The sequence below is a fragment of the Macaca thibetana genome, chromosome 5 (assembly GCF_024542745.1).
Source record: "Macaca thibetana thibetana isolate TM-01 chromosome 5, ASM2454274v1, whole genome shotgun sequence".
Classification (NCBI taxonomy): domain Eukaryota; kingdom Metazoa; phylum Chordata; class Mammalia; order Primates; family Cercopithecidae; genus Macaca; species Macaca thibetana.
In genome coordinates, this window is record NC_065582.1 from 180,422,559 (window position 1) to 180,437,573 (window position 15,015).

A 15,015-nucleotide genomic window follows, 5' to 3' on the forward strand; every position below is an offset into this window, starting at 1 on the left:
CTCGTCCATCCACACATCCATCCTCACATCCTCCCATTCCTCCATCCGTCCTCTCATATATCTATCCATCCTCTCATCCTCCCATCCATCCACCCACCCATCCTCCCATCCTCCCTTCCATCCATCTACATATTCTCCCACCTTCCCATCCACACACACATCCATCCTCCCATCCATTCACCTTCCCATTCTCCCGTCCATTCATCTATCTATCCTCACACCTTCCCACCCACCCACCCATCCGTTCTCACATCCTCTCATCCCTCCATCCATCCTCTCTATAGCTATCCATCCTCTCATCCTCCCATCCATCCATCTATCCATCCATCCACCCATCCATGCTCCCATCCTCCCTTCCATCCATCTACATATTCTCCCACCTTCCCATCCACCCACACATCCATCCTCTCACTTATCTATTTATCCATCCATCCTTCCATCCATCCTTCCAGCCAGCCAGCCATCCAACCATCCTTCCATCATTTCACTCATCCATTCATCCAGATGGGATAGGGATGGACAACTGCATGGGTTCTTCATGGAGGCTTTAACTGCCAGGCAAGAGGTTGGCTCTGCCTTGTGGCCAAGGAGAGCCATGTGAGCCACTCTAGGAAGGAGAACCTGGTGGCTGCTGTGATGGTCTGGGCGATGATTGGAGAGACACAGATGATGGTCTGGGCGATGATTGGAGAGACAGGGCTCTGAGGAACAACTTAGTGGAAGAACAGTCAGGACTGAGCTTGGGGACAGACAGAGCCCTGGCCCCAGCCCCAGCCTGCATGGAGCTCACAGGCCAGTGGAAGGCACTGTGACGCACTGTGACGCACTGACCACCCACTGTTTCACCTGCATGAGCTCATTGCTGCATCCTCGCCTAAAACAGTGCTCAGGACCTGGAGGGTTCTCTGCAAACATCTCATGCTTGCAGGGAGGTGATGTCACAGTGATGAGGAGGAGGCAGGTGAGAGTGGGCCGGGGTAGTGACAAGAGGTGCCATGTCAGACGGAGTGGTCGTGGGGCCTCTACCGGGAGCAACAGTCTGAGCTGAGCCCCAGATGAGAGGGCTGCCTGTGAGAACCCAAGGGAGGAGATTTCTAGGTGGAGGGAACAGCTAGGGAAAGGTGAAGGCATCTTTTTCTCACCCCAGGACAGGGCTCCTGCAGGGACAGACGGGATGGGAACAGGTCAGCGTTGCACCCGCCGGCTATCGGAGCCAGCATCCTGCATCCTTCCCTGCCAGCCCCGCCTCCCCGCTCCGCTCAGCTCCTGCCTCACGCAATGCCATCTTCAGATTTCACGGAACACATTTCCACTCTCAAAGGGCAATGTTGTGGCCTTCTCCCCTCATGAGGAGACAGTGGTTCTGTGCTCCCCTGTGATTATCTTTTCAATTAAATCCTCAGACATGGCCAGGGCACCATTTATAAATTCATAAGAAAAGCCTGCAGACCCACGGTGGCTGTCCGGGACCTAATTTGCTCTAAATGGCAATTTTAAATGATACGACGCAGGCCGGGCAGCTGGGCCACGTCCCCTTCGTTCCAGGGAAGAGGGACAGAACGAAGATCAGCAGTGGCCCTCCAGGGACGCTTGCCACCCCTACCCTGTTCTCGGTTCCTGGACTCATCACAGAGCGAACTGGCCGGGACGCTAGGAGAGTGTGGAGCCAGGTGCGTCTCTCGCACCCAGAGCCCAGGTTCCGAGTGAAGGCCTGTTCCGGAAGTGGGTGGGTGTGGAAAAGAGGGCCCTCGGTGCTGCTGGCCCTGGCTGGCGATCAGGCCCTTGTCTCTGGGCCTGGAAGCCCCCCTGCTGTAGAGGTGATGTCTGTGGAATGCAATCTTCAGGACACCCAGGTGGAGTCTCCCATAGTGGGGCAGCCTCTGCACAGGCTTTGCTGGAGTCTCCACTGCACTGGTCTAGGTCCAAGCAGTCGCAGCACTGGCCCCAGCTGCCCTTCCAAGCCCTGCAGCCTTGTGGATTAGAACCTGGCCTCCTTTGGGAGAAAGGCCCAGGACCCGATTCAGTGGCATCATTCCCTAGTGCTTGGACCCTGACCTCTCTGAGATGGGGTCTATGCTGCAGGGATGAGTGTTCCCTGCACTGGGAGCCTGTGGCCCAGGACACTCAGGAATGCTCTGTGCTGTTAGCTTGTGTCCCCGGCACTGCCCTGGGCAGGCTGCTGCAGGCACAGAGGGGCCTCAGACCCAAAGAGCGGTGGGGACAGACAGGTCCATGGATGCATCGGGACAGAGGGAAGGACCTGGGGCTGGCTGCACAGGGCCACTTTCCCCACCTTCTGGGTTGGGGAGGATTTGGGGCAGGCTTCTAGGAGGAGGTGACAGCTGAGCAGAAGTTCACTAGGAGGGGAAGGGCAGAGGAGCGGGGGCCAGGCGAAGTGGACAGCGTGTTCCCCGCCTCAGGGGGATGAGGGGATGGTGTGGAGTGTCCAGAGAGCCCGCAGCTGGTCAGGGACAGGCATTGCAGGCCTAGTGGGTTGTAGCAAGAGGGGGACAAGATCACAAAGGACTGTGGCTTTGACGCCTAAATGCACGGCCGCTGCCCTTCCGGAGGGTCCTGGGCAGGAGTAGACGAAGACCATCTCCCTCCTGCCCCTCACCGAATGTTTCTTTCACACACGCCGCGCTTCTGGGAAGGACATGGGAGGGCAGACTGAAGCTGGAAGAAGTGGGAGGCGGCAAGGGTGTCTGGTCACATCCCGCTGGCCCCATCCCATTAAGACGAGGCTCTGCTGAGACTGGTCACCGCTGGAGGGGCCTCATTATGTTTGTAATTGACTCCCCGCTGTGAGGCTCCCACTCTAGGACCTGGTTTGATTGGGCCGAGGGCGGAATTAACAGAATAAAACTGCGTTAGCTCAGATCATGAAGAAGAATTCACAGCCTGAGTGGATGGGGCCAAAGCGTTCATCATAAAAAAAAAAAAAAAAAAAAAAAAAAAAAAAGCCCTGAAGACCGTTATTGTCAATTCTACATTTTATTTCATTGACTCCTTTAACAAAAATGGTATGGAGCCCCTGGCCTGTGGGGTTTTGTATGCTAGACACGGTAGAATTTGCTCGGGATGTTGGCCGACCTTCCTTGTGGCCATTGATTATTAATTTTTGTAATGTTAAAGCATCAAAAGAGGGAATATTCTTGGGAACACAAATACTAATGACCAAACATCAGAAACTGCTTCCAGAACAAACGTCCCATCAATAAAACATCCACAAATATGTGTTTGCCGAGTTGAATGTAAGGGCTCGGGCTGCAGCCGGGAGCCTGAGGGGTGGGGTCTGCCTGTGCCGGAGGGGCTGAGAGGAGAGGGGAGGGAGATGGCGTGTTCCCAGGGAGCTTTAACCAGGGGTGATTGGGTGCCTACAGGGACCCTGGCAACGTGGGATTGGGTACAGGGATGCCCATCAGGAGAGCTGACCTCCTTAGAGGGAGTGGCTCCAGAAAAAGGGCTCCACCCCAGGGGTCAGGAAGGGCTGGCGGGCGTGCACCCCAGGCAGAGGCAGCAGGAGATGCAGACATTTAGAGGCAGGATGCCCACGGAACCTTCTAGCAGCTTGGCAGGCGGAAGCCTAAGAATCCTGGTGTGGGGATGAGACTGGAAACCCAAGACAGAATCGGGTCACAGAGGGCCCCGAATGCCAGGCAGAGGCGTGTCCGTCACCCCGGAGGCAGTGACGATGGCTGGGCGGTAGCAGGACTAGAAGGGCCTTTTGGGAGGAACTGCTCCTGGCTGGGAGGCTGTGGCTTGGCGGTGGGGAGGTGGGAGGGTGGGCACGGTCCTGGCATGGGTCACCAGGGACCCGGAGGCTGATGCAGTCACTGCTAAGCAGGATTGAAGAGGCCTGGCTCTGGCGGGGTCTCGGGGGAGAGGGGTTCCCCGTGCCCACTTCACCTCCCTCCAGTGCATTCTGCACACGGCAGCCAGAGGGTGTTTCAAAAGCAGCTCATTGGTGATGTCATTACCCGGCTTTAAAAACTTCATCCAGGGTTCTCTGCTGCACCCACCTGAAGCTCCCAGTGAAGCTCCGTGCCTTGGCGTGCGCTGAGATGCCCCATGTCTGCTCCCCAGTCTGCTGATGGCCTCCCCCTTGGGGCTAGGGCCTCTGTGGTTGTCTTTGCTCATCCCCGAGTCTCCAGGGCCTCCCAGAGCCTGGCACCTGCTCAGTGCTCAGTAGATGGGTGTTGGATGAATGAATGAGTGGATGGATGAATTAATGAATGAATGTGGGAAGGGCCAGATTTGAAAATGGGTTGGAGGCAACATCTCCAGAAACAGCAGGCCAGGCAGTGAGGTCAGCGGGCAGAGCCCCCTCTGCCTGAGTGGCTCCTGTCCCCTCTCCAGCCTCTCATTATGGCTTGATGGGCTGACGGGCATCCATCCCTTCAATGTCAGGGAGCTCTTATGCAAATGACAAAACCCCACTCTTCAGGTATTGGACGCGTCTTTACCAGGTGAAGACTCCGGGCCAGCCCTGGGGGCTGGTGTGCGTAGCATGGTCCCTGGCTACAGGAGGGCACGGGCCAGCAGGAGGCTTGGAGCAAGTGCCACAGAGTCCCCAGCTCTGTACATTCTGCATGGGGTGCTGGGTGGGCCCAGGTGGGAAGCCCAGTCCACAGTGTCACCAAGAAGGTAGCCGGGAACAGAGTCAGCAGACAAGGGAGAGTGTGGACGAACACCCTGGGGAGCCTTGTGGAGCGAGACTGGGGTCTGGAAATTCCGGAAGTCTCTGTCTTTGCTTCTTGGGGCCGCTGTAACAAATGACCGCCAGCCGGGAGCTTAAAGCAACAGACGCTTATCCTCTACAGCTGCGGGAGCCCGAGGCCTGGAACCCAATGGTCTGCGGGGCCAGGCTCCCTCTGTGGGCTCCTGGGGAGGACCCTTCTGGCTGCCCCACCTCCTGGTGGCCCCGACAGTCCGTGGCTTACAGACTCCTCCCCCAGTCACTGTCTCCATCTTCACATGACTGTCCCCCCTCTGTGTGTCTTTGTCCACATGACTTTCTTATAAGGACACCTGGCCTTGGACTTAGGGCCCACTTTACCCACTCTGGCCTCCTCTTAACTTGGTTCCATCTGCAAAGACCCTGTTTCCATTTGCCAATGCCAGGTGTAAGGCCTTAAACATACCTTTTCGGGGCACCCGACTCCACCCACAACCTTCCTTTGGGAAGTGGATCCTGATGGCTGGAGGTTGGGGGCAGGGGGTGCTGCAGTGACTGGGGCTGGGCAGGTGGAAAGGCCCGGGCAGGAAGGACCTGGATGACAGGCCAAGGAGTAGGGACAGTGGGGACCATGCAGAGCTAGTCATGGTGGGAAGACAAGGACAGGTCAATGTGTGGAACACCTGCCACAAGGGTGAGGGTGTGAGCAAGGAGGAAGTCCAAGTGTGAGGAGGCCCAGATGCCTCTGAGGTCCGTCCTGCATGTGGCAGGCTCAGCCGGCCCCACGAGGGCCTGAGCATTCTCCCGGTGCAGCAGCCACAGGAGCGTCCCAGCCTGGGAGCAGAGCGAGCAGGAGGCTGAGACAGAGCATGGCCAGCCCGGCTGCCTGCGCTCCTGCCACTTGTCTCCCAGGGAACCCAGGATCCTGGAGCCACTTCCCTGTGGCTGCAGACACGAAGAGCACATCTGAAGGGGAATCAGAACTCATTACTGTGTGTGTACCTATACATGTGCACACATGCATTCATGCATGCTCATGTTCACACACAACACATAAACACATGCACACATAAATGACCCCTGCTCCCCGCTCTTACTGTGGTGCTGTGGTTTGTGGTTTGGGCCTAGCCCAGGCCTTTGGAAGACTGCATGTCCAGTGACAGACTCAAAGTTAGAGCGCGCACTCAGGCCAGGCCTCCACTGTCTGAAGATACCAGTCTGAAGGACACTGGGTTCTTGGATCTGGTGCCATTGTCATCCATGTGCTTGTCCTTTAGGCTGTGATGAGGGACTCCAGTCTCCATGGCTGGGGCTGGGGGCTTCCCTTGGCTGCCTAAAAGAGTGAGTGAGCCCTGTGGCCCCAAGCGGAAGGAAGGCAGGCAGGGGCTGAAGGCTCTCGCTGGCCAATACCCAGGCACTTCTCTCTCCTGAGTGCCACAGGCTGGTGGGCTCAGCCATGTGCCAGCCAATGTGCTCCGGGGAAACAGAACCACAGGAAGTGAATGGTTAGGAGCTAGCCAGCTAGCTAGACCACAGGCACTCAAGGAGAGGTACAGACATCGGGAGGTCGAGGTCGATACACAGATACACACATAGGCACAGATTGATACATTTAAGAACTTGGGTCGGGCGCGGTGGCTCAAGCCTGTAATCCCAGCACTTTGGGAGGCCGAGACGGGCGGATCATGAGGTCAGGAGATCGAGACCATCCTGGCTAACACGGTGAAACCCGTCTCTACTAAAAAATACAAAAAAACTAGCCGGGCGAGGTGGCGGGCGCCTGTAGTCCCAGCTACTCGGGAGGCTGAGGCAGGAGAATGGCGTAAACCCAGGAGGCGGAGCTTGCAGTGAGCTGAGATCCGGCCACTGCACTCCAGCCTGGGCGGCAGAGTGAGACTCCGTCTCAAAAAAAAAAAAAAAAAAAAAAAAGAACTTGGCTCATGCCGTTGTTGGGGTTTATAAATCAGGAACCTGTAGGTCAGGTCTGCAGGCTGGTAACTGAGGCAGGAGTGGGTGCAGCCCACGGCTGACAGGGGCTGAGTGGGGCAGAGTTTCTTCTTTGGGATGCATCGGTGTTTGCTCTCAAGGCCTTCAATGGATTGGATAAGGCCCCCATGTTATTTTGGGTGGTCTCCTTTACCTAAAGTCAGCAGGCTGCCGAAGGGAACCACAGCGCCAAAGCCCTCCACAGCCCTCCGCGGCAGAGCCTGGATGACTGCTTGACTGGATCACTGGGGACCGTAGCCTAGACAGGTTGACACATAAAACCCGTTACCTTTCCCTGCCAATAAAGGTGACAGGGACCTTTTCCTGATGAAAAGCCGAGTAGAAAATGCCCCCAAGAAGAACAGCACTGGGCCAGCAGTGCCCAAGTCAGCAGGGTGGCCATGCCTCCCGCCAGAAGTCCCGTCTCCAATCACAAGCCCTCCCCTGCCACACCTGTCTAAGCAGGGACGTGGCCCAGCACCTGCTCTGTGCTCTCCCTCTGCTTCCGTTTCCTCCCTGACTCTGGTCATGACTTGACATCCTATCCCATGGGCATTGCCTACTATCTGTGTCTCTTACCAGAAGGGGCAGGTCTTCCTTAGCCAGCCAGGTCCGAATCTCCATCTCAGTGCTAAGTGGGCTAAGAAACTCACACCTGCTGAGCCCCCGCGCTGTTCAGGCAAATTCCCCAAGGTGCTCTGAACTTATCAACCTCCTTTATGTCACCCCCAGGGCCCCAGCTGCAGCCACGGCCAGGTTGTGACTCCTCCCATGCAAGGCCTTGCAGCTGTCAATGACTTCAGTGGAGGAGAAACAGCCCGCAGCGTTCTGCCTGGGCCGTGGGGAGGGGGCTCTGTGGGGCTGAGTCTGTGGCAAGGCAGTGCTGTGGACAGGTCTCTAGATGAGACGTGGCCTCTGGCATCAAGGCAGGTCCAAATCTTGGGAATAGCCTGAGTCATTCGGAGTCAACCTGCTGGCTATGGGGACAGCTTCTAGGACAGACTCATGGGTAACAGTGGGGTTTCAGTGGGCTGACCATGGCTGACTGAAGTTGACCATGGCTGACTGGGGCTGTCCAGGACTGACCACAGGTGACTGGGGCTGACCATGGCTGACCATTGCTGACCGTGGCTGACTGTGGCTGACCGGGGCTGACCGGGGCTGGCTGGGGCTGGCTGGGGCTGACCGGGGCTGACCGGGGCTGACCAGGGGCAAGGGCTTCCTGGCAGGAGAGCAGAGTGGCCCAGTGAGCTGGCTCCCATTCCAGATCCAATGCTCTTCCAGCCCCCACATGCTCACAGTCAGACTGGCTCAGAGCTCTGCAAAGCCGGGGTCCAGGGCTCCCCTCTGCTTATCTGACCTCCGGAGCAGAGCTCACTGTCAACAACTGGAGTCTATTTCTGAGGAGGCTCAGAAGGCGGGAGGACACGGATGGAGACAAATGGCCATGAGATGAGATTTCCTGCCCCACTGTATGGAGCCCAGTGAAGCCGAAGAGAAAATGTGTGTAGGACCATGAAGATCCGCCCCAGAATTCTGTCTCCAGATGAGTAAGACAAGCGTGGAACAGACTGGACTTAGTTCCTGGATGACCTGGGCCACTTTCCCTTCCAGAGTCCCTGAGTGGAGGGTGGTGGCCATTGCACCCATTTCACGGTGAGGTAAACTGACGCACAAAGTCATCGTGTTGGCTATCGTGCACACCTGCCCTCAGATGTGTGTCTCAGAATGGCGCCTGGGACACTTGTTCCTGCTTCTAGGCTGCTGGGGCCCCAGGGCCCATCCCCAGCCACCGGGGGCCTCTTGAGCCCTTAGAAAGTTAGACACAGGGTGTGGCAAAGGGACAGTGTGTTAAGCAGCCCCTCCAGAGGCTGGGGTCCCGCAGCAGACCACCCATAACGGGAGCCATTTGCCCAGTGAGGCAATGTGAGAAAGGCCGGGCGTGTAGGCTGCAGTGAGTATGCAGTGATGTGGGGGCGGCAGGCAGGAAGAAGGTGAAACACTCCGCCTGCAAAGGAGGCTCACTTCCTCTCAGGGGCTATGGGCAGCCCGGGAGACCCCGCCTCATGGTCGGCGTGACTAGCTACCCCTTCTCCAGGGCTGTATTGAAATGTGCCTTCCAGGTGAGGCCTCCCACATTCCCTTATTTAAAATAGTACCCCCACCCCCACCCTCACTGTCCCCACCCATACCTCAGCCGCTTCTCTCCTGGCCCCGACCCCTGCTGAACCCTGTAATTCGGCTATTCACTGTCCATTACTCTTTCCCGTGAGGCAGGGGTGGAGTCTGTTGTGTTCTCCGCTGAGTCTCCAGAGCTAGGACAGAGCCTGGTGCCTGACAGCCCCCAGCGCTTGTTTCCGAATGATTGAGCCATCTGGGCCTCCCCCTGAGCGTCGCCTGCTCTGACCTGGCCGCCACGGCATCCCCTGAACTTTGCACACGGCTTCCTGAGTGTGAGTGCCTGATCAATATTTGGCCGATGAATAAGAGTGTCTATAACATGGAGAAAGTGGTGTGGGGGTCCCTGCTTTCTGTGATCACTGGGAAAGGGACGGAGTGGGCACACGGCATGGGCGCTTGGCCCATGAGAGGGGAGACCTCTCACACAGCTGGGCACTGAGGCCCGGGTCAGGGGGCCCTTCGGCTCTGTGTTATCAGGGGGCCTCCGCCAAGTCGCTCAAAGCCTCCATGGCCCGGTTTCTCCTCTCCTGACAGGCTCTCCTGAGAGCTTTGTGTCACCCAATAAGAATGGCTTCCAAGGGTTCCCCACGAGCCTCCACAGAAGTCTGATAAACTGTGTTCCTCATGGCAATGCTCATTACCAGGAAAGGTGACAGGTTAGGATCAGTAAAGGGACAAAGGCACACAGGGCAGAGTCAGGAGGAGCTGAGCGCCAACGCCCAGCTGCCCTCTCTCTAGGTGGACTTCTACGGGTGCCGTTTCCTTCTCTGGGCAAGGGTATGTGACTGCACACGGGACACAGGACATGTTGCCAACCAGGGAAGCTCAGCTGAGCCTCGGTGTCTGGGCCTTTCCCTGGCTCAGCCACATCAGTGTGACTGACTGTCCACGTGGCCGCCCTGGGCCTCCAGCCCTCCAGAGGCCAAGCGGAGACCACGTGTCCTAAAGCCTCCAGATAAACAAAACTGCTCCAATTAGACAGGACATCCTAAGGCTTAGCGATCACTCCCAGAAACCAATCAAGGGCCAAACCTTTCTTTGCAATGTGCAGTTTGGACAACCCAGCCCTGTGGCATTAGCCTCTTCTGCACTCCATTGCCAGGGAGGGGCTCTGCCCTGGAGCCCCCCTACCCCAGCTATGCATGCTTGGCCTGGCAGGGCTTGGGCCTCTGCTGGGCTGCCCTCATTCCTTGTCCAGGGCCCCACCGACCCTGGCAGTGTTCGCATCGGGGGGACGTGTCCCTCTTCTCCTTCTCTCTGTGAGCTCTTGGGACAGACCCCATGACGCTGAGTCCCAACTCTGCATGGTTCTAGGACACAGATGCTCTGCGAATGAACGTGAATGTGAACGTCTAGTGGTGGGTGCAGTGAGCAGAGTCAGCCTCTCCCTCCCTGACTCACCATTTTAATGAGCAATTATCTGGTACCCATGTGTGCTGTGTGAGGACTGGGGATGCTGTAATGCACAATACAGAGGCAGCCGTGTCCTCCAGGCTCAGTGGCCAGCCCTGGGCACTGTTTATTCCATCATACCTCATACCTGGTGGTGAATGCTGCTGGGAGAAGCTCAGGGTCCGCTTAGGCACCTGCCAGCCGCGCCACATGGCCGAGCCTGAGCTGAGTCTGACCTGTGAGTGAATCCCTCCTTTGGGCAGGAGGCCTCCTGCCTGCTGCAGATGGCTCGGGGTGGGCCTGGAGTGGAGTGGCCGTGGCTCACAAGGGTCTGAAGTGTGGTGGAATTCTGGGCTTTGCCCTGAAGCAGGGACATGTCTGTGACCAGGTGTTGAGCCCGAGAGTTTCTGATGGCAGGTGGGCTGCAGAGTGACTGCAGCACCTGGCACTGTGTGCAGAGGATGGATGCTGGTGCTTGAGAGAGGCCTGTGGCTCCATTATTTACACTAAAGATGGACATGGAGAAGTGACATTCCCAAACTCTTCCCACTCCTTCCCCTCTGGTACCCACAGAGCCAGCACAGCTGTTCACAAAATATAGCCTAGGAGTTGGAGGAACCTGACCCACTGCAGGTGGGAGACCATGCTGTGAGGCTGGGCAGCGTGCTGGGAGTTCAGGCTGTGTCCAGAACAGGCACCCGCCAAGGGGGTGACGGGAGGGGACCCAGCTCCTGCTCCACCCTCAGGCTGTCGTTGGCCTCAACAGAGTGAGGACACAGTTCCACGTGGCACAGTGAAACTGGGATGGCAGGCACCCCGAGTAGCCCGGAACCGCAGCCAGAACCATGTGTGATATTGCGGCAGTTGTGAGTCCACCTGGAGTTGTGGGGAAGGCACTGACCCTGCAGACGCGTCCCCTCCACCCGCTCCAGGCTCCCCAGCTTGCCAGGGCCGCAGGCTGGTGCCTCAGAGGCTTGGCTGGGACAGGAGTTCGGAGCAGGTGTCCCCCACAGCGTGGCCTCCCCGGGTGGGCTCGCAGTCTTGATACTTCATTGACGAAATGAGTGTTCCCCTTTCTGGATAAACAGGTGATATGTGGGGTTTTTAGGAAGAAAAACAGAAAAGATAGGCCTGCGGAGGTGACAGGAGAGGTGGCGACATCCTGAGGTTCTTCTCCTCCTAGATCTACTGTCCAGTCCCCTTTCTTTGAAATCAAGAGAGCCCACCTGACTCCTGCTAAGTACCCCTAAGAGGCATTCCAGTGGCCCTGCCTGGAGCGCCCTCTGAGCCAAGCCTTGGCCACACATGGCGTCCTCTTTACCCAGCATGCACCTGAGTGGGAGCCACAGACTTTCCTGAGTGACAGACGTGGCAAGGAAAGGGCTGGGACATGGTGTCTGTGGCCCTGAGAACAGGAGTATGCGCTCCGTTTACAGAATGAATAGTCCACTCATTGTGCTCACCACACAGGGGCCTTCGCTGCATGGGGATGGCACAGCCCCGGGAGGGAGCTAGGGCACAAGACTGCCAGGCAGGGCTGGGCTTGGTCAGCAGGGAAGGAAAGAGCTGGGTGGTGGGATTCTGCCTGGAGAACAGTGGCCTCTAGGTGGAGGTCAGCCGGGGGACCCAGGAGACCTGGGAGGGATCGGGGAGGTCTGGACATGCGGAGTCAGCATCTGGCAGGGAGCTTGGGCTCTGCAGAGTTTGGAGAGGTCGGGGAGCCGAAGGGGACGGTCCTGAATGTAACCTTGACCATTGGTGAGCCAGCGAGGAGCCTGCTGAGGCTCTGATGTCCATATTTGAACGTTTAACTTCGGACCAGCCTTTGGGGCTTCCCTGGAGCTGTAGGGAAGGGTCTCCTGTGCCGCAATGGTGGGGAGGGAACTACGGAGAAACTTACATCCTTGCGGGAACACAGAGCTCAGTGTCCTGGGAGAGAACCCAGGGAGATGCTGGATGCCACCAGAGCAGAGGAGAGTGTGCCCAGTAATGAGAGAGAATGCTGGCCACAGTGACCTTTATCACGGTGGATGATTCTGCCTCTCCCCCATCAACCACCTGAGGCTGTTCAGACCTCCGTCCCCACTGCAGACACACCTGGCTGATGTGCTGGGCTGTAGAGGCTCCCTCTGAAATTCACACCACTGGGAACCTCAGAAAGGGACCTTCTTTGGAAGTGGGGTCTTTGCAGATGGAATTAAGGGCAGGTCCTACTGGAGTAGGGTGGGCCCTAAATCCAATGACTGATGTCCTTATAAAAAAAAGGAGAGACAGTGAAGAGAAAGCCACATGGCAGATAAAGCAGGCGGAGAGTAGAGTGAGGCAGCTGCCAGCCAAAGAACGCAGGGGATCGCCCGCCATGCTGGATGCTAAAAGAAAGCATGAACAAACTCCCCTGGAGCCTCTGGGAGGCACGTGGTACTGTCGATGCCTCCATCTGGGACTTCCATCTCCTGAACTGAGAGAGAATAAATGCCCACTGTTTATACGCCACATAGTGCAGGGCGATTTGTTATGGCAGCCTGAGGGACTGAAACAAGCACCTCCTGTACACGGGGTCCCAGGCCAGCAATGCCCACGTGTCTTCTAAGGGGCTCACAGCGTCCTGGGAGGGAGCATTCCTGTGTTTCTGTGCCCTCTTGGGAAACTGAGGCCAAAAGAATTAGAGTCCCCAGGGGGTGGGGGGCCAGGGGAGGGAGAGCATGAGGACAAATTCCTAATGCCTGCAGGGCTTGAATCCTAGATGACGGATTGATGGGTGCAGCAAACCACCATGGCACATGTATACCTGTGTAACAAACGTGCACGTTCTGCACATGTATCCCAGAACTTAAAGTAAAAAAAAAAAAAAAAAATTGGAGTCCTTCAGAAAGTAGCCGATTTGAAATTCAAATGCACATCTTCAAAGCCCAGGCTGTCCTGGATCTATAGATGTTATATTCTGACTTACTTCCTTTGAGCATTTAAGTGTTTTTACCTTGCTTTGCTCGCCTGGTGTTTCCTAGAAAACACAGTGCAATAAAAATCAACATACGATGGGAGGCAGCTTAAAGTTACCCATCCCAGCGGCCTTTGTAATCCACTCTCAGAAACCTTCCGGCAGCCCGGGTCCCTGCGTCCGCAGATCGCCGCTGCATCTGAACGTATGTTCCGAGGTGATGGGTTTACGTGTGCTGAGAATGACATCTCTGTCTTCCCACAAAAGGCCACTGTATCTGTCACCCGACTTTTACATTTTCACATTTCTTCATTCGGGGAACCAAAGTGACCTGCATGGTATCAAGTTTATCTTCCTCATATTTTATGAATTCCTTCGTCACAGGTCCCAGCCGGAGCGGCCTGCTGGGGATCAGGGTGGTGTTGCCGTGGGAAGGAACACGGTCCAGGGCAGCCAGGCTTTAGCGAGATTTGTGGAACAGAGAGGAGGCTGGGCTTATAAGGATAGAAAGGGCTTTGGCCAGAAGGTGCCGACTCCAGTGTGGAAATACCAGGAACACGAAGGCCTCTGCACTTGGGGAGCTCTGCAAGCGATTCCTCTCCTTTCTAACCTCCTCCATTCTGATCCCAGTTTAAAAGGAAAAAAACAAAATGATCCTCGCTTTAGAGAACTCTGAGCTGGGCGGACATTTACAACTTAAATGACAGCCTGAGGCTTCACTACACACACCACCTCCTGCACCCAGCCCTCCTCCTGCACCCAGCCCCGCTCCTGTACCCAGCCCGCCTCCTCTACACAGCCCGCCTCCTCCACGCAGCCCGCCTCCTCCATGTGGCCTGTCTGCTGTACCCAGCCCGCCTCCTCCACGCAGCCCGCCTCCTCCACGCAGCCCGCCTCCTCCACACAGCCCGCCTGCTCTGTGTGGCCTGTCTCCTGTACCCAGCCCCACTCCTGTACCCAGCCCACCTCCTCCACGCAGCCCGCCTCCTCCATGCAGCCCGCCTGCTCCATGTGGCCTGTCTCCTGTACCCAGCCCCACTCCTGTACCCAACCCGCCTCCTCCACGCAGCCCGCCTCCTCCACGCAGCCTGTCTCCTGCACCCAGCCCCACTCCTGTACCCAGCCCGCCTCCTCCACGCAGCCCGCCTCCTCCACGCAGCCCGCCTCCTCCATGCAGCCTGCCTCCTCCACGCAGCCTGTCTCCTGCACCCAGCCCCACTCCTGTACCCAGCCCACCTCCTCCATGCAGCCCGCCTCCTCCATGCGGCCTGTCTCCTGCATCCAGCCCACCTTCTGCACGCAGCCTGCTTCTTGCACGCAGCTCACCTCTTGCACCCAGCCCGCCTCCTCCACACAGCCTGCCTCCTTCGGGCCTCCTGGCTTTCCTTCTTTTTCATTTATTTGCACCCCTGTGCATTGCCTGCTGTCCCTGCTGCCCAGGCCCTCCCCGACTTGTCAGGACTTCTGGCTGATTCCTGCAGGGCAGGCTGTCTGTTCATCCTCAGGGGGCGTTTGTTGAGTGAATGAATGAGAGATGTAATTTGGTCACCTGTCCTGTGCCCACACACCCTCCTGAGGGTCTCACTCCACACAGCACACACTCCCACTTTTGTTTGCTCACCTTCCAGGGCGTCACAGCCCTCGTGAGGCCCTCTGCAGCCTTTGGTCCCCAGATGAGATCCAGGTCTAGTCTAACCCAGCATGCCCCTCCCGTCACTGTGGGCAGCTGTGTCTCAGTCACTCGGACTCCACGTTACCAGGAGCGTGCTGCGTAGGGTGGACAGTTCCCAGGCAGAGCCCCTGGGCCATCCCAGCCAAGGCCCAGGAGCTGCCCCCATAA

At 57.3% G+C, this 15,015-nt stretch overlaps 2 protein-coding genes across 10 annotated transcripts in view; one reads left to right on the forward strand and one right to left on the reverse strand.

Annotated features, from left to right (window-relative positions):
* GRPEL1 (GrpE like 1, mitochondrial) overlaps positions 1-15,015 on the reverse strand; it is a 972,139-nt gene that overhangs the window by 418,309 nt on the left and 538,815 nt on the right. The window contains exon 1 of one of the 8 annotated variants that reach the window (XM_050792211.1): positions 4,081-4,084. The exons of the other annotated variants lie outside the window; for them this stretch is intronic. The gene's annotated coding sequence lies outside the window, so the exon portion shown is untranslated. Of the gene's footprint in view, positions 1-4,080; positions 4,085-15,015 lie in introns of those variants that run through there. 8 annotated transcript variants of the gene reach the window in all.
* The window catches only part of SORCS2 (sortilin related VPS10 domain containing receptor 2), a 554,540-nt gene that overhangs the window by 278,617 nt on the left and 260,908 nt on the right, over positions 1-15,015 (forward strand). The gene's annotated exons all lie outside the window — the stretch shown is intronic.